Source organism: Pinus tabuliformis, chromosome 9 (genome assembly GCF_031772625.1).
Source record: "Pinus tabuliformis cultivar Carrire ecotype Pingquan chromosome 9, CPIR1, whole genome shotgun sequence".
Lineage (NCBI taxonomy): Eukaryota > Viridiplantae > Streptophyta > Pinopsida > Pinales > Pinaceae > Pinus > Pinus tabuliformis.
Window position 1 is genome coordinate 141,142,743 of NC_142307.1, and position 20,267 is coordinate 141,163,009.

The 20,267-nt window shown below is 36.5% G+C and overlaps 2 pseudogenes; both read right to left on the reverse strand.

Annotated features, from left to right (window-relative positions):
• Positions 1–3,238: 3,238 nt before the first annotated feature.
• LOC149147500 (early light-induced protein 1, chloroplastic pseudogene) lies at positions 3,239–3,953 on the reverse strand (annotated as a pseudogene).
• An 11,822-nt stretch (positions 3,954–15,775) lies between these two features.
• LOC149147501 (early light-induced protein 1, chloroplastic pseudogene) lies at positions 15,776–16,370 on the reverse strand (annotated as a pseudogene).
• Between the last annotated feature and the right edge of the window lie 3,897 nt (positions 16,371–20,267).

Below are 20,267 nucleotides of genomic sequence, written 5' to 3' on the forward strand. Positions count from 1 at the left end.
CAACCACTTGTTCACTTTTTCCTTATCCTCCATTTGCATTGCTCCCACTTTACAATAAGGTCTTGTTGCACCAACGGTAGGCACACCGATGGGCACATCTTCCCTTCCATCATAAATGTAGAGCTTCTTCAAATGTGGTACAATCATAGCATCGAATTGTTTCATAAACTCCATCCCCAATACAGCTTCGTAGTCATCAATCTGCACTATAGTGAAGTCCACCTTTCCGGTCCATTCACCAAGTGTAGTGTCCACTTTCTCAGCTATACCAAGAATGTCCATAGGAGGAGAATTCACTGTCTTCATTTGTGCCTTTGCTGGTACAAACTTCAGCCCAATTCTTCTTGCAATTTCCTCGTTCATGAAGTTGTGAGAAGCTCCACTATCCACCATAGTGAGCACATTAGTACCTCCAACCTTCATTCGAACATACTCTAACTTGTTTCTTTCTGGATCTCTCTTAGAGACTACTTCTGTAGTAGCAGAAGCACCAAGTATCTGCATCATCCCCACAGAAGCATCATTACTCGCATCATCAGACTGTGCAACCGTAGCCACCTTTGGTTTAGAGGGACAATTCTTCACTGTGTGTGGTCCTGCACATAACCAACACTTCAAAGGGTTCTTCATTTTCGGGCCATCCTCCGATTTTGAAGCACCATCATCCTTCTTCTCTTTTGGCTTTTCGGTCTTCTTCTTCTTGTCATCAGAAGTTTCCTAAAAGTGATCCACCAACCTATCAACTGCAGCAAAAGCTTCTTCAAGTGTTCTACTCTTCTGTCTCCTCACCTCGTTGCGTGCCCAAGGTTTCAATCCCATAATGAAGTTGAACACCTTGTCTTTTTCTGCCATGTCATGAAGTTCCAAAGCTGCACTTGAATACTCTTGCTGGTATGCTTGTAGGCTTCCTGTTTGCTTTATGTACTTGAGTTTGGTCCTTGCTTCCCATGTGTCATCCTGAGGACTGAAGTGAGTCTGCAAAGCCTTCTTCAAGTCTTTCCACGAAGTGATGTCATCAGCACTGCCATTGGCAATCTGGTCCACCCTCCTTCGCCACCACATCTTAGCATCCTTTGTCAAGAACTGAGTAGCTACCTTGACTTGTGTCTCACCATCAACCAGGTTCAACCGCTCCAAGTACTGCTCCACGTCCCACAAGAAGTTGCCAAGAATTGCTGCCTTCCTTGTTCCATCATAAGATTCTGGTTCCTTGACCTTCATATGAGGCATTCCCCAAATGAATTATGCCCCATGGCCCTCTTCACAATCGTAAGCTCATTCTTTGTATCTTCAAGAGTCTTCTTCAAGTTCACGATCTCTGCAAGACCTTGATTTCTTGATTCCTCGACCTCTTTGATTCTTTGTTCAAGTTGTGCACACCTAAGATCAGTGTACTCATTTTGTGTTCGGAGTTCATCGAGTTCTTCTTTCCAAGAAATCTCCATATTCTCTATCTTTTCCACCACCTTTTCAATGAACCCAATAGTAGTATCCTTCTCATCATGACTAGACCCGGCTTGAGACCCAACTGCCATTTCGACCAGCTTCTTCTTCCTTTGTGATCTAGTCTCGACCATTCAACAATTCCACCGAGTATCCTGCAACCTGAACCAACCCTTGTTCCACTTCGTGTGAAATGGCTTCCTTCACCTGCAAGTACCCTTATCACTGCCACGAGCAACCTTTGCTCTCCAGCTCTGACCGAGCTCTGATACCAACTGTCACGCCCCTACACCTGCGGTGATCTTCCAACCGCTTGTAGCGAGGTGCGGCACCACCGAGCGCTTTCTTTTTAACAATACTAACACCCGTGGACTACGCCTACTTCAACATGAACATACTTAACTTATGTTTTTGCAACTGAATAAAGCATTATCCTTTATACTTTAGTGAAGACCATTCTCAATTATTAACCATGAACAATAAACCGAGAACATCAACAATAAGCAAGTACAAAGGGAGGGGCAACTCCCAGAAAGTCTGCCCGACAATATATTAAGAATATCAGTTTACAATACAACAGTGTGTCTTGGCCGAACCAAGTCTCACACTTAACCGAATTTTACAACAGGCAGGCCACCTGCCTTTTACAATGTATCGTGCACCTTTGCACAAGAAGAGGTGCTCACCTGAGCCACCCAACCTTCCTACCAAATCCTGCACGAAACTGTACACAAAACGAACCCCGGCACACTAGCCTCCACCCAAATCGGCATTAGAAATCCAAACTGCACCTTAGATAACAATGCGCATGAGATGTGCGCATCTCCTTATCTTCCTTGCGCAGATTTCCTTTCCTCTTATGCGTATGAGTGTATGAGAGTTCGATGGTTGAAATGCACCGCAGTCCATTGTAATATATACGCTGCCAAGGTCACCATCTAACTCCAAGCCGACCTTCCAATTGTTAACATGAACGCCCACGTATGCTTGCCTCCAACGTCGGCTCGCCCAAGTGTGGGTGCGTTCATATGTGTTGCCCGCCCATCATATATATACTTCGCAAACTCTCCAATACTCGTGCACACACACATGACGACGGACCTTCGCATGCATACTTAGTTGATTCTCCATGACAGAGGGAGCGCGCGCCCGTGCCCAAGAACACAGGGCATTACAATTTTAGTATTTTGTTAAAAATATATCAAAACTAATGTTTATATATATATATAGATACATAATCTATATTATAGAAATAATTTATATATATAGAAAAATATATTAAATAATTATATATAAATATGTACAACTTAATGTATAATAAAAATTTATAAAACTAAAATATTATTTTTTATAATATCTATTTAAATTTAAATATGTAAATACATATAACATATGGCATATATGTACTAATAAATTCCTTATACAATTTTTGCAATTTAAAAAATTTTAGTTCTTTCGCTGCACTTTTGGAATAATTACTAATATTTTAAGAATAATTATTAATATTTAGTTAGTACGGAATTTAGAAATTTACGAGTACCACATGAATAAAAGTTTGTTTGTGTTACTGATAGCTATGCTTGTTTTTATCCTTCCAAGTTAGATCATCCTGTTAGGAACCTGGTAATGGTTGGTGTCAATTAATATCTGTTCAAGATTAGCGTGCCAAATTGTAATCAGAGTTTCTGCCAAAGATGTACTGATCAGAAATATATTTATATGATTAATTGTGAATGAACTTGTCAAATATATCACAAACTGCCAAAACAATTTGTTACAGTGCCATCTCGTGATAGAAGAGTGAATACAAGTTAGGTTCGATTACAACCTACACTAAGAGGGGTATGAAGTTTGGTACAGAGCTGATGATGATCATGAGATGAGAGGACCTCCCTTGAGGTATTCAGTCAAGGCCAGCGCAACGAGGCCAATCATGGCAAAACGCCCATTCAACATCTCTGCCCCAGAAGACATTATTTCCTGTGATTTGCTCTCTTTGGACACTCCCTTGAACATGGGTATCAGAGAAGCAAGCGTGAAGAGAACCGCGCTTCCAATAAACAGTGGAACTCCTCCGCTGGCCAGTTGGGCGGCGAGGTCTTTCCCGCTCGCTATCTCCACCCCGACAGCTGAGACGAATCCGAGCATGGCGAGTCTCCCATTTATGGTTTCTGGGGCTGGCCCACTGAAAGCAAACACGTCCTTAAAGTTTGTGCTCACCTGCATTATTATTTATGTCAATTCAATTCAGTTCAGTGCAGTGCATGTTAATGTAAAAATTGGCGCTTGCATAATCGCTTACCGTCTGTGGATCCACATGACCCAAATTAAGTTATATATAGAATAACATAAAACCTTCTATTCGTGGATACGGAAACAGCGACAGAATTACTCACCCGTGTCATGCATTTTACTAGAAGCTGCCTGCTGGTTGTTGACCTTTCCGCTGGCCTCCGTTGCAGGAGCGATGCTCCATTCATCGCCATTAATGATGCATTTACAGCGGCCATGATCGCAATATAATAATGAACATATGAAATAACTAAAGAAGAATAGCCACTATTGATCTGTTATGAGACTCCAGGGTTGGTTATTGTGTTATATATAAGGATGTGGAGGCCATACGGAAAAATCTGCCGTCATTCATTGAACGGTAAACGGTTAACCAAGTCGAGGTTTCTCTTCCTCGGACTATGTTTCCACGTGGTTGGATAAGAATTGAGACGTAGATCCTCGAACAACCGGCTCACCGCACTTGAAATAGTAGAGGGCATCACCATCACCGTAGATTATTCAACCTGTAGTAAGTCTCAACTTCGTGCTAGAATTTAGGAGTTCGTGTCTATCCTCCTTTTTATAAAGGGTTATTGTAACAGGTGCGAGTAGGTTTTGAATGTGAATGTCCATAGGGAGTGGGCATTTTAAGTAGTTAATAAAGGTTTAAAAAACATAAGGATTTTCTATAATTAGATTAATTAGTTAGTTTAAAGAATTTTACTTATGGTTTATACATGCAAATAAATGCAGTTTATTATCTAAATAAATGTAGTTTATTATCCAACTTTTCCCACATTTGAATATTTTTTTAAAATTTTACAAAGTTTATGTAATAATAAGTTTATATATGAGCATTATAAATCTTATTTCTTTCTCATTTATTTTGTTGTGTATTATGGAGAAGGGTAATGGAGGAATTGGCCTAATGGGTGATGTATGTAGGTTTATTTGGCTTGGAGTTAGGTTGAAAATTGCAGTATTTACCTTCTTCTAGATGCAAGCTCCTTGTCCAATAGCAATGGACGCAAGTGTGCAATTATTTGGCTAGAGTTGCACTGTGTCTGTGTTATTATGAATCTTTGTAGTAATTTTCTAAATAAAGATATTTGATAATTTTAAATAATATTTCCCTCTCTAAAATGCAATAAAATATTCCTAACGATTAGATCTTGATTTATTCCAACATTTTTTATTATTATCTTAAATCTAGATCTATCATAATATTTTGTTATAAATAATATGGTTTTCTCCTCATTCTTCACCATGACTATTCTCATCGTCCTGATTATCGCCTTGTGAGATTTGAGCTCCCATCCTTAGTTCAGGCCATCGTCGTTTCTTCTTACCCATTACATAAACTTTGAGAGATAATGACTTGAATCAATAGCTGAAGCATAGGGTACAAAGGACTCATCCGAAAGAGTGGGATCTCTAGATCCAAGCCTATACATTCTCTTCACATGTATAAACATTTATTTTTCAATAATAGAATCAAAGTTTTGCTATTTCCATTGGATTCTTAATATATCATTTTACGGTACATGTTCATTTATATTTGGATATTATTTGTTGTAGGGTTTTGATATTTTATTTTTCAGATCTAAAGAGAAATGAAAACCATTCATTTTTGTTGTTAGGGTTATATGTCACGATTAACATAAGTGAAGGATTTTGGTGCAACTTCCAAGAAACTTCATACTAACAAATGGCAACTCGAGTAGCTTAAAAATTTAGAACCCTAGTGACTGTTGTTTCGACATTTTTTAGCAATTTTCAGGATTTTTTCTTTCTCTCAATTTTCACTTCTTTTTTTGGATTTTTACTCTTTGATTGAAGAATATTTGTTTTGTTGGGTTTCCTTGTCTTTTTTGTAGGTCACATGTACCATTCGTGCAAGAGATGACACTGTTTGCAATAAATTTACGAAGAAATTCCTTTGGGGAGGGAGCACATTTTTTTTGACAAAATATTGCACCCCATACGGACGTTTTGAGCCTTTTTATGCTCGAGGATGCATTAAACATGTCAAAACCTATGCCCCTTTTTCTACAAATTTTTTTCATAATTTTGGCCACAGTTATGCACGTGTGTCAGGAGGGGTTTCTTGTTGTTCCTTTTCACCCCTACGCCTAGAGTCTCTTAGTATGTTTTCTCATTTCGAGGAAGGGAAAATCCCCTTAGGGTTTAGAGTACACCTCTACCATTTTGGAGACAATTTGTTCAGTTGAGGAATCTAGTGCGCAGAACATTTAGCCATTGTTTTCCAACGTTGTTGCCATCATTTTGTAGTCCTTTTTAGGTAATTTTTAGAATGATTTGTTTCCTTTTGAGACATGTGTTGAATTTATTCTTTAGGATCGCCACGAGCATCCTTCTTTTCACAATTTGATTTATGTTATTTTCCAATACTTTCCCTTATGTTTTTTCTTGGATTTTTTTGCATCATTTTAGCAGATCTAGCCTTAGATCCTAGCCCCTTATGCATTAAATCTTTTGGTATTTTCGTTTCTTTGGGTTGCTTGTATTGTCCTCATTTGTTCTTGTCGTTTCATAGATTTTTGCGTGGGGAATTGCGTGCTTCCGTTTGTTGTTATTTTACTATTATTTATAGTTTATGCACTTTATTTCTCAGTAGCATTGCCATCATAAAACATGATTTAATAAACACATCCACATACACATTATTCACACACTCACACCCTAATAAAACTAGCGCTTGGTTACAACCACTAAGGAAAGACTTGAAACAGTCGACATTAATTATAACTTAACTCACATAGTTTAAGCCCAATTGGGCAATAGGGAAAAACAATCTTGTAATTAGATTTAGGGTCACTCGGATAGGATTCCACAAACCCCCATCGATCACTTACATTGAGAAATAGTAATTTGTCCTTGTAGGGAGCCTGAAAAGCTCCACAATCTCGAGGTCAAAACTAGAGTGTGCCAAAAAACTGATTTAGAGGGGGTTAGGCTTACGTCTCAGTGTGTGAAAATCTCCACAACGCTCCCCGACTAGTTGGTCTAGGGCTCTGCATTGCTAAATGACTACCAAGAAGAAAAAATTATGTTGGAAATGTATTGAGTATTGAGGGGGGATGAATCAGTAGTGATGGCCTTTATATAAATTTTAAAATTGTTACCACAATATCAAATAGCCATGCCCATTCACAATATTGCCTTAACTAAATATGAAAGAAGCAATAAACTCAAACATAATAACCATGAGAAACTTCAACACAATCATGCACACATAAGAACACAAGTATTCATGTTCAAAATCATTTCGAGAGAACACCACCCTACTTTTGTTGCACTGCCCAATTATTTTATTAATCTGTTGAAGAAATTGTACATGGATTAGCCTACACCCATAAGCTAGAAGAATCAACCCTCTTCAAATTATGATGGCATCCATCAGACCAGAAATTTTTTTCCTCTCATGGATATATCGAAATATATCTACTCGAAGCTCCCACGACCAACGATCCTCTCCCAACTACCATTGGATTATCCAACTCCAACTGGATGACGAAATATCTTCCTTTTACTGAATATGCCAAATCAATGTCTACTCTTAAGCCTCCACACCTTCACTTCCTCCATGCAAACCACATTTCATAAATGTTTTATAATGCGTTCTCAATCAGCTCAACATCAGAAACCCACGAACACCATCATCCTACACATCAAATCTAAATTAAAAAAAAAAAATCCCTTAAGAGGGTTATTTCTTCTCTTCTAGTCACAACAATCTCTACTCTCTAACACACCACAAACTGCCAATTTTAGGCCACAATCAAAACATAAAATATAAATCTTCTTCTAAACTCTATCTCTAATTTCTGCACACAATACATTGATAAATGATGCCAAATAATGTGAGTTGTTGCTGCAATATATACTCATTCTCGAGACTCTCAGAATGGAATACTCTAATGTTCTCCAGAAAGCAAGTACCTTCCTCTATTTAACACTTTCCTATGTTGAGTAACTTTGTAAATTTTATATGTTATGGATCACTTAACCATTTTTGCACACGCTTAAGATTTGGTTAAGATAGGATTTTTTACTAAATCAACCACTAACACCATTATCCATTTGATATTTTCAACTTTGATCAACTTCTAGCAGACCCGCGAACTTTTCCTACCATATGCTGAAAAATTCTGATCAAGAACATCCGACAATGCCAAAATTAGCTTAACAGCGTGAGGAATGTAGAGAAAAACTCCTGAAAAAACTCTGTCACACTTGAAACATAGGTTAAATTCGAATAGATCTCCCCAGTCTCTCCCATAGGACTGCCTACCAATGATTGGAGCTTTTCAATCATCCTGTGACTCATCATCCATGCAACTGGGGTAGAGGATGAAGGGAAACATCTTTCCTCAACTCATAAATTTCTCAAACTTCTTCCAAAGCTTCGCAAGCCTCTACATGACCTCTAGAAGTCATTGGCGCCTCTACAACACTTCATCAAATCACTTCCACATCACTATAACCATCGTAAGTCAAACAAGGTTGACTTGGATGCCAACCAACAACAATACTAGCACCCGGGCCATCAAAATTCTCCACAAAAACTCTACCTTCAATATGCATCTTGTTGGGTTGTTGGGTCATGACACAGTTTGGGAGTTTAATTAGACAAACAAATCCATGTACTACTGGCCCTTTCAGCAACATCCCTTGCAGCGGAGACTGAGGTCTCACCCGAAGTAGTATGGGGGCATGTTGGAACCAAGTTTCTGCACGCTTGAGAAGTCTGAGGGGTTTGATTTAGTCCAACTGTGAATACCTTCACGCATGTTACTTCGCGTAATTCCTGGACCTATATGGCCTTCGTGACCTATTATCTTTGCCTTCGCGTAGCCCTAACCAGGGACTGTGGGGCTTTCGCACTGCTGGAGCAGTGATCTGCACTATTTCCCCAAGTCACGCCATGGATCTTACTTATCTCCTTATAACAATTAGTTATCTTCACGTAAATAGATACCTTATATTACATTCACTTACTTAACATATTCATATAATTTCGCGGAGTAAATAACCAGTAAACATGCAATTCATACCCAATATACTTTAATGCATAAAACAGGAAAATATACACAGAAATATGGTAAAACTTCTCTTTATTAATGTTTCAAATGGTTATAGACTCAACCTACCCTGCGCACTTAGCTGCAGGGATCTGCTCACTCAATTGCATACTACTAGGCCTATGCGCACTCAGTTGAAGAGCCTTCTCCTACTCTATGACCCAAAGACACAAATCTACACTTCATATACTTTTCTATCCTTATATTCCATTATCATCAATCCATTTATACAATCCCATGGTCTACCGACCATGGGTAGTTCTCTCAATCTGACACTACATTTACAAAAGTAATGGTGGACAACTCTATTACAACATCGCACCCCACACTCGCAATTCGCTAAGTCTTTACAATGGTGTTTAAGTCCTAAAACTTTCCATGTGGGGGATTCCACGCCAACAAGCCTCCAGAACAAACATCATGACTCACCCTCCAGTCACTTTATCGGTGCGGAGATCTTTTCGTAGAGACCTCCCAACCCTGCTCAAACTGCTGCAAGGTTGGCAGTGCACTGAGTGGTTGCTTGTTGAATCTTATGTACTCATTGTTCCGAGACCGCATTGTCGGAACTTCTCCCTTGCATCTTTTCCTATCTCCTGAGCAGATGAGATGAATTGGAGCACGGCGAGTCTCCCATTTATGGTTTCTAGGGCTAGCCCACTGTAAGCAAACACGTCCTTAAAGTTTGTGCTCACCTGCATTATTATTTATGTCAATTCAATTTAGCTCAGTGCAGTGCATGTTAATGTAAAAATTGGCACTTGCATAAACGACAAATGCTTAGCCAAGTCGAGGTTTCTCTTCCTCGGACTATGTTTTCACGTGGTTGGATAAACATTGAGATGCAGATCCTCGAACAACTGTGCACCGCACTTGTAAAAATTGGAACGTTTCCAACTAATGAAATAATAGATTTTTAGATTTTTAATAATGAAATAGTAGAGGGCATCACCATCACCATAGATTATTCAACTTGTAGTAAGTCTCAACTTCGTGCTAGAATTTAGGAGTTCATGTAAATCACGTTTTGAACCGTTTCTATCCTCGTCTATCCATTTTTTATAAAGGGTTATTGTAACAGGTGGGAGTAGGTTTTGAATGTCCATAGGGAGTGGGCATTTTAATTAGTTAATAAAGGTTTAAAAGACATAAGGATTTTCCATAATTAGATTAATTAGTTAGTTTAAAGAATTTTACTTATGGTTTATAAATGCAAATAAATGCAGTTTACTATCCAACTTTTCCCACATTTGAATATTTTTTTAAAATTTTACAAAGTTTATGTAATAATAAGTTTATACATGAGCATTATAAATCTTATTTCTTTCTCACTTATTTTGTTGTGTATTATGAAGAAGGGTACGATGGAGGAATTGGCCTAATGGGTGATGTATGTAGGTTTATTTGGCTTGGAATTAAGATGAAAATTGCAGTATTTACCTTCTTCTAGATGCAAGCTCCTTGTCCAATAGCAATGGATGCAAGTGTGCAATTATTTGGCTAGAGTTGGACTATGTCTATGTTATCCATCTTTGTAGTAATTTTCTAAATAAAGATATTTGATAATTTTAAATAATATTTCCCTCTCTAAAATGCAATAAAATATTCCTAACCGTTAGATCTTGATTTATTCCAACATTTTTTATTATTATCTTAAATCTAGATCTATCATAATATTTTGTTATAAATAGTATGGTTTTCTCCTCATTCTTCACCATGACTATTCTCATCGTCTTGATTATTGCCTTGTGAGATTTAAGCTCCCATCTTTAGTTCAAGCCATCACCGTTTCTTCTTACCCATTACATACACTTTGAGAGACAATGAGTTGAATCAATAGTTCAAGCATAGGGTACAAAGGACCCATCCCAAAGAGGTGGATCTCTAGATCCAAGTCTATACATTCTCTTCACATGTATAAACATTTATTTTTCAATAATATAATCAAAGTTCTGCTATTTCCATTGGATTCTCAATATATCATTTTATGGTACATGTTCATTTATATTTGTATATTATTTGTTGTAGGGTTTTGATATTTTATTTTTCAAATCTAAAGAGAAATGAAAACCATTCATTTTTGTTGTTAGGGTTATATGTCACGATTAAAATAAGTGAAGGATTTTGGTGCAACTTCCAAGAAACTTCAAACTAACAAATGGCAACTCGAGTAGCTTAAAAATTTAGAACCCTAGTGACTGTTATTTCGAATTTTTCTTTTAGCAATTTTCACGATTTTTTCTTTCTCTCAATTTTCACTTCTTTTTTTTGGATTTTTACTCTTTGATTGAAGAATATTTGTTCCGTAGAAATTTGAATAATACAACACTTATTCACAGGGATTATCTTGATTATACACTATTTACGCAATGCATGCATAATACATAGCCTCCTCTACCATTGATCATCAATTTGCGAAATTAAAAAAGCCAATCGCATGCGCACATTGAAACATCAATCACACATATCAACACAGTATGTAATGGGGAAAGCATACAGCAGAAAACCCCCAACTATCTGTATATTATAATGATCGAGAACATGTAACAATACATAGTAAAATACTCCTCACAAGTACTCAGTACTATCTCCACATGCTACACATAAACTAGCTCAGATCTGAACAAGTTATGGGTTCAAATCTCCTACACTATTTTGCCTGCGTCTACTGCGCAATCCACGTTGAGAATAGATCAGATCCATGTTCGAATTCCCTTGGCTTGTACTATTCATAACGTGGTTTAGTTTCTTTGTTTCTTCAACAATTGTTTTTTCTAATTCCATCTCAATTTTGGCTTATCAAGGTTTGTTCTCAGAGCTAATCTTTGCTTCTAAACTATGGCAGTTATTTCCCAATCAATGATTAATCCATTCAAAACCTCTTCTTCCCTTTTTGCATAATCAAGCTTGAGCTTTAGAGACAAAATTTCCTGTTTATATATTTTTATAATCATTTTCTCCCGTGTCTTGGTCAATTATTGTTTCGAGAGGTTACTCTCATCGTCTAGCTTCTTACAATTATTTTTCTTTTCTTCTAATTGTTGTGCCAGATTGTCTTCACCTTAATAGCTTCCTCAAACTTTTTACTTTGGTAAACAAACTCTTCATACCTTCTTACTCTCACAACAACTTCTCTTTTATTTTATTTTTCTTCCTTCAGGTCATCTTTAATTCATCAAGGGTGTTGATGAGCTCCCCTTCAAGATCTACTACACTTTCATCTTCTTCTTCCTTGAGGTTTGATTCGTTCTTATATTTAGATTTAGATTCTAATGCCATGAGTAAGAATTCATCAACCTCATCTTTGGAGACTCTTGCCTATTTCCTTCTAATTCAAAACTATCCTCTCTGGAGTAGAGACCATTTTTTCTTGAAAGGATTCTTCTTATGATATTCTTGAGCTTTATCTATGGGCTTCTGATCCATTTCCTCTCTTGTCTTATCTCAATACACAGTGTTCATTAGGAACCTGGTAATGGTTGGTGTCAATTAATATTGTTCAATATATGTTCAAGATCAGCATGCCAAATTGTAATCGTAGTTTCTGCCAAAGATGTATTGATCAGGATATATTTATATGATTGATTGTGAATGAACCTGTCAAATATAACATAAACTGCCAAAACAATTTGTTACAATGCCATCTTGTGATAGTAGAGTCAATACAAGTTGGGTTGGATTACATCCTACACTAAGAGGGGTATGAGGTTTGGTATAGAGGTGATGATGATCATGAGATAAGAGGACCTCCCTTGAGGTATTCAGTCAAGGCCAACGCAACGAGGCCAAGCATCGCAAAACGCCCATTCAATATCTCTGCCCCAGAAGACATTATTTCGTATGATTTGCTCTCTTTGGACAACCACGCTTCCAATAAACAGTGGAACTCCTCCGCTGGCCAGTTGGGCAACGAGGTCTTTCCCGCTCGCTATCTCCTATCTCCTGAGCAGATGAGACGAATCCGAGCACGGCGAGTCTCCCATTTATGGTTTCTAGGGCTGGCCCACTGTAAGCACGTCCTTAAAGTTTGTGCTCACCTGCATTATTATTTATGTCAATTCAATTTAGTTCAGTGCAGTGCATGTTAATGTAAAAATTGGCGCTTGCATAAACGATAAACGCTTAGCCAAGTCGAGGTTTCTCTTCCTGGGACTATGTTTTCGCGTGGTTGGATAAACATTGAGACGTAGATCCTTGAACAACTGGTGCACCGCACTTGTAAAAATTGGAACGTTTCCAACTAATGAAATAATAGATTTTTAGATTTTTAATAATGAAATAGTAGAGGGCATCACCATCACCATAGATTATTCAACCTGTAGTAAGTCTCAACTTCGTGCTAGAATTTAGGAGTTCATGTAAATCACGTTTTGAACCATTTCTATCCTCGTCTATCCATTTTTTATAAAGGGTTATTGTAACAGGTGGGAGTAGGTTTTGAATGTCCATAGGGAGTGGGCATTTTAATTAGTTAATAAAGGTTTAAAATACATAAGGATTTTCCATAATTAGATTAATTAGTTAGTTTAAAGAATTTTACTTATGGTTTATAAATGCAAATAAATGCAGTTTACTATCCAACTTTTCCCACATTTGAATATTTTTTTAAAATTTTACAAAGTTTATGTAATAATAAGTTTATACATGAGCATTATAAATCTTATTTCTTTCTCACTTATTTTGTTGTGTATTATGAAGAAGGGTACGATGGAGGAATTGGCCTAATGGGTGATGTATGTAGGTTTATTTGGCTTGGAATTAAGATGAAAATTGCAGTATTTACCTTCTTCTAGATGCAAGCTCCTTGTCCAATAGAAATGGATGCAAGTGTGCAATTATTTGGCTAGAGTTGGACTATGTCTATGTTATCCATCTTTGTAGTAATTTTCTAAATAAAGATATTTGATAATTTTAAATAATATTTCCCTCTCTAAAATGCAATTAAATATTCCTAACCGTTAGATCTTGATTTATTCCAACATTTTTTATTATTATCTTAAATCTAGATCTATCATAATATTTTGTTATAAATAGTATGGTTTTCTCCTCATTCTTCACCATGACTATTCTCATCGTCTTGATTATTGCCTTGTGAGATTTGAGCTCCCATCTTTAGTTCAAGCCATCACCGTTTCTTCTTACCCATTACATACACTTTGAGAGACAAAGAGTTGAATCAATAGCAGAAGCATAGCGTACAAAGAACGCATCCCACAGAGGTGGATCTATAGATCCAAGTCTGTACATTCTCTTCACATGTATAAACATTCTATTTTTCAATAATCAAATCAAAGTTATGCTATTTCCATTGGGTTCTCAATATATCATTTTATGGTACATGTTCTTTTATATTTGCATATTATTTGTTGTAAGGATTTGATATTTTATTTTGCAAATCTAAAGAGAAATGACAACCATTCATTTTTGTTGTTAGGGTTATATGTCACTATTAACATAAGTGAAGGATTTTGGTGCAACTTCCAAGAAACTTCATACTAACAAATGGCAACTCGAGTAGCTTAAAAATTTAGAATCCTAGTGACTGTTATTTCGACATTTTTCAGCAATTTTCAGGATTTTTTCTTTCTCTCAATTTTCACTTCTTTTTTTTGGATTTTTACTCTTTGATTGAAGAATATTTGTTCCGTAGAAATTTGAATTATACAACACTTATTCACAGGGATTATCTTGATTATACACTATTTACGCAATGCATGCATAATACATAACCTCCTCTACCATTGATCATCAATTTGCGAAATTAAAAAAGCCAATCGCATGCGCACATTGAAACATCAATCACACATATCAACACAGTATGTAATGGGGAAAGCATACAGCAGAAAACCCCCAACTATATGTATATTATAATGATCGAGAACATGTAACAATACATAGTAAAATACTCCTCACAAGTACTCAGTACTATCTCCACATGCTACACATAAACTAGCTCAGATCTGAACAAGTTATGGGTTCAAATCTCCTACACTATTTTGCCTGCGTCTACTGCGCAATCCACGTTGAGAATAGATCAGATCCATGTTCGAATTCCCTTGGCTTGTACTATTCATAACGTGGTTTAGTTTCTTTGTTTCTTCAACAATTGTTTTTTCTAATTCCATCTCAATTTTGGGCTTATCAAGGTTTGTTCTCAGAGCTAATCTTTGCTTCTAAACTATGGCAGTTATTTCCCAATCAATGATTAATCCATTCAAAACCTCTTCTTCCCTTTTTGCATAATCAAGCTTGAGCTTTAGAGACAAAATTTCCTGTTTATATATTTTTATAATCATTTTCTCCCGTTTCTTGGTCAATTATTGTTTCGAGAGGTTACTCTCATCGTCTAGCTTCTTACAATTATTTTTCTTTTCTTCTAATTGTTGTGCCAGATTGTCTTCACCCTTAATAGCTTCCTCAAACTTTTTACTTTGGTAAACAAACTCTTCATACCTTCTTACTCTCACAACAACTTCTCTTTTATTTTATTTTTCTTCCTTCAGGTCATCTTTAATTCATCAAGGGCGTTGATGAGCTCCCCTTCAAGATCTACTACACTTTCATCTTCTTCTTCCTTGAGGTTTGATTCGTTCTTATATTTAGATTTAGATTCTAATGCCATGAGTAAGAATTCATCAACCTCATCTTTTGGAGACTCTTGCCTATTTCCTTCTAATTCAAAACTATCCTCTTTGGAGTAGAGACCATTTTTTCTTGAAAGGATTCTTCTTATGATATTCTTGAGCTTTATCTATGGGCTTCTGATCCATTTCCTCTCTTGTCTTATCTCAATACACAGTGTTCATTAGGAACCTGGTAATGGTTGGTGTCAATTAATATCTGTTCAATATATGTTCAAGATTAGCATGCCAAATTGTAATCGGAGTTTCTGCCAAAGATGTATTGATCAGGAATATATTTATATGATTGATTGTGAATGAACTTGTCAAATATATCACAAACTGCCAAAACAATTTGTTACAGTGCCATCTTGTGATAGTAGAGTGAATACAAGTTGGGTTCGATTACAACCTACACTAAGAGGGGTATGAAGTTTTGTACAGAGCTGATGATGATCATGAGATGAGAGGACCTCCCTTGAGGTATTCAGTCAAGGCCAGCGCAACGAGGCCAATCATGGCAAAATGCCCATTCAATATCTCTGCCCCAGAAGACATTATTTCCTGTGATTTGCTCTCTTTGGACAACCACGCTTCCAATAAACAGTGGAACTCCTCCGCTGGCCAGTTGGGCAACGAGGTCTTTCCCGCTCGCTATCTCCACCCCGACAGCTGAGACGAATCCGAGCATGGCGAGTCTCCCATTTATGGTTTCTGGGGCTGGCCCACTGAAAGCAAACACGTCCTTAAAGTTTGTGCTCACCTGCATTATTATTTATGTCAATTCAATTCAGTTCAGTGCAGTGCATGTTAATGTAAAAATTGGCGCTTGCATAATCGCTTACCGTCTCAGGAGGGGTAGAAGGTGATCGCCTTGACTCCGGCTGTGGATCCACATGACCCAAATTAAGTTATATATAGAATAACATAAAACCTTATAGAATAACATAAAACCTTCTATTCGTGGATACGGAAACAGTGACAGAATTACTAACCCCTGCCATGCATTTTACTCGAAGCTGCCTGCTAGTTTTTGACCTTTCCTCTGGCCTCCGTTGCAGGAGCGATGCTCCATTCATCGCCATTACTGATGCATTTACAGCGGCCATGATCGCAATATAATAATGAACACTATGTATGAGAACGAATCTAATTTATATGGACTTTGAGAACAAGAAGATAATGAACATATGAAATAACTAAAGAAGAATAGCCACTATTGATCTGTTATGAGACTCCAGGGCTGGTTATTGTGTTATATATAAGGATGTGGAGGCCATACGGAAAAATCTACCGTCATTCATTGAACGGTAAACGCTTAACCAAGTCGAGGTTTCTCTTCCTCGGACTATGTTTCCAGGTGGTTGGATAAGAATTGAGACGTAGATCCTCGAACAACCGGTGCACCGCACTTGAAATAGTAGAGGGCATCACCATCACCATAGATTATTCAACATGTAGTAAGTCTCAACTTCGTGCTAGAATTTAGGAGTTCGTGTAAATCATGTTTTGAACCATTTCTATCCTCGTCTATCCTTTTTAACAGGTAGGAGTAGGTTTTGAATGTCCATAGGGAGTGGGCATTTTAATTAGTTAATAAAGGTTTAAAAAACAGAAGGATTTTCCATAATTAGATTAATTAGTTAGTTTAAAGAATTTTCCTTATGGTTTATAAATGAAAATAAATGCAGTTTATTATCCAAATAAATGTAGTTTATTATCCAACTTTTCCCACATTTGAATATTTTTTAAAAATTTTACAAAGTTTATGTAATAATAAGTTTATACATGAGCATTATAAATCTTATTTCTTTCTCACTTATTTTGTTGTGTATTATGGAGAAGGGTACGATGGAGGAATTGGCCTAATAGGTGATGTATGTAGGTTTATTTGGCTTGGAATTAAGATGAAAATTGCAGTATTTACCTTCTTCTAGATGCAAGCTCCTTGTCCAATAGCAATGGACGCAAGTGTGCAATTATTTGGCTAGAGTTGGACTATGTCTATGTTATCCATCTTTGTAGTAATTTTCTAAATAAAGATATTTGATAATTTTATATAATATTTTCCTAATATTCCTAACGGTTAGATCTTGATTTATTCCAACATTTTTTATTATTATCTTAAATCTAGATCTATCATAATATTTTGTTATAAATAATATGGTTTTCTCCTCATTCTTCACCATGACTATTCTCATCGTCCTAATTATCGCCTTGTGGGACTTGAGCTCCCATCTTTAGTTCAGGCCGTCACCGTTTCTTCTTACCCATTACATACACTTTGAGAGGCAATGAGTTGAACCAATAGCTGAAGCATAGGGTACAAAAGACTCATCCGAAAGAGGAGGATCTCTAGATCCAAGTCTATACATTCTCCTCACATGTATAAACATTTATTTTTCAATAATAGAATAAAAGTTCTGCTATTTCCATTGGATTCTCAATATATCATTTTATGGTACATGTTCATTTATATTTGGATATTATTTGTTGTAGGGTTTTGATATTTTATTTTTCAGATCTAAAGAGAAATGAAAACCATTCATTTTTGTTGTTAGGGTTATATGTCACGATTAACATAAGTGAAGGATTTTGGTGCAACTTCCAAGAAACTTCATACTAACAAATGACAACTCGAGTAGCTTAAAAACCTAGAACCCTAGTGAATGTTGTTTCAACATTTTTTAGCAATTTTCAGGATTTTTTCTTTCTCTCAATTTTCACTTCTTTTTTTGGAGTTTTACTCTTTGATTGAAGAATATTTGTTTTGTTGGGTTTCCTTGTCTTTTTTGTAGGTCACATGTACCATTCGTGCAAGAGATGACACTGTTTGCAATAAATTTACGAAGAAATTCCTTTGGGGATGGAGCACATTTTTTTTGACAAAATATTGCACCCCATACAGACGTTTTGAGCCTTTTTATGCTTGAGGACACATTAAACATGTCAAAACTTGTGCCCCCTATTTCTACAATTTTTTTTCATAATTTTGGCGACAGTTATGCACGTGTGTCAGGAAGGGTTTCTTCTTGTTCCCTTTCACCCCTAGGCCTAGAGTCTCTTAGTATGTTTTCTCATTTCGAGGAAGGGAAAATCCCCTTAGGGTTTACATTACACCTCTACCATTTTGGAGACAATTTGTTCAGTTGAGGAATCTATTGCGCAGAACATTTAGCCATTGTTTTGCAACGTTGTTGCCATCATTTTGTAGTCCTTTTTAGGTAATTTTTAGAATGATTTGTTTCCTTTTGAGACATGTGTTGAATTTATTGTTTAGGATCGCCACAAGCATCCTTCTTTTCACAATTTGATTTATGTTATTTTCCAATACTTTCCCTTATGTTTTTTCTTGGATTTTTTTGCATCATTTTAGCAGATCTAGCCTTAGATCCTAGCCCCTTATGCATTAAATCTTTTGGTATTTTCGTTTCTTTGGGTTGCTTGTATTGTCCTCATTTTTTCTTGTCATTTCATAGATTTTTGTGCGGGGAATTGCATGCTTCCGTTTGTTGTTATTTTACTATTCATTTTTACTATTATTTATAGTTTATGCACTTTATTTCTCAGTAGCATTGCCATCATAAAACATGATTTAATAAACACATCCACATACACATTATTCACACACTCACACCCTAATAAAACTAGCGCTTGGTTACAACCACTAAGGAAAGACTTGAAACAGTCCACATTAGTTATAACTTAACTCACATAGATTAAGCCTTATTGGGCAATAGGGAAAAAGAATCTTGTAATTAGATTTAGGGTCACTGGGATAGGATTCCACAAACCCCCATCAATCACTTACATTGAGAAATAGTAATTTGTCCTTGTAGGGAGCTTGAAAAGCTCCACAATCTCGAGGTCAAAACCAGAGTGTGCCAAAAACCTGATTTAGAGGGGGTTAGGCTTAGGTCTCAGTGTGTGAAAATCTCCACAACGCTCCCCGACTAGTTCGTCTAGGGCTCTGCATTGCTGACTGACCACCAAGAAGAAAAAAATTATGTTGGAAATGTATTGAGTATTGAGGGGGAATGAATCAGTAGTGATGACCTTTATATCAATTTTAAAATTGTTACCACAATATCAAATAACCATGCCCATTCACAATATTTCCTTAACTAAATATGAAAGAAACAATAAACTCAAACATAATAACCATGAGAAACATCAACACAAGCATGCACACATAAGAACACAAGTATTCATGTTCAAAACCCTTTCGAGAGAACACTAACCTACTTTTGTTGCACTGCTAAATTATTTTATTAATTTGTTGAACAAATTGTACATGGATTAGCTTACACCCATAAGCTAGAAGAATCAGCCCTCTTCAAATTATGATGGCATCCATCAGACCGGAAAATTGTTTCCTCTCATAGATATATCAAAATATATCTGCTCGAAGCTCCCACGACTAACGATCCTCTCCCAACTACCATTGGACTATTCAACTCCAACTGGATGGAGAAATATCTTACTTTTACTGAATATGCCAAATCAATGTCTACCCTTAAGCCTCCACACCTTCACTTCCTCCATGCAAACCACATTTCATAAATGTTTTATAATGGGTTCTCAATCAGCTGAACATTGGAAACCCACGAACACCATCATCCTACACATCAAATCTAAGTTAAAAAAAAAAAAAAAATCCCTTAAGAGGGTTATTTCTTCACTTCTAATCACAACAATCTCTACTCTCTAACACACCACAAGCTGCCAATTTTAGGCCACAATCAAAACATAAAATATAAATCTTCTTCTAAACTCTATCTCTAATTTCTGCACACAATACATTGATAAAAAAATGCCAAATAAT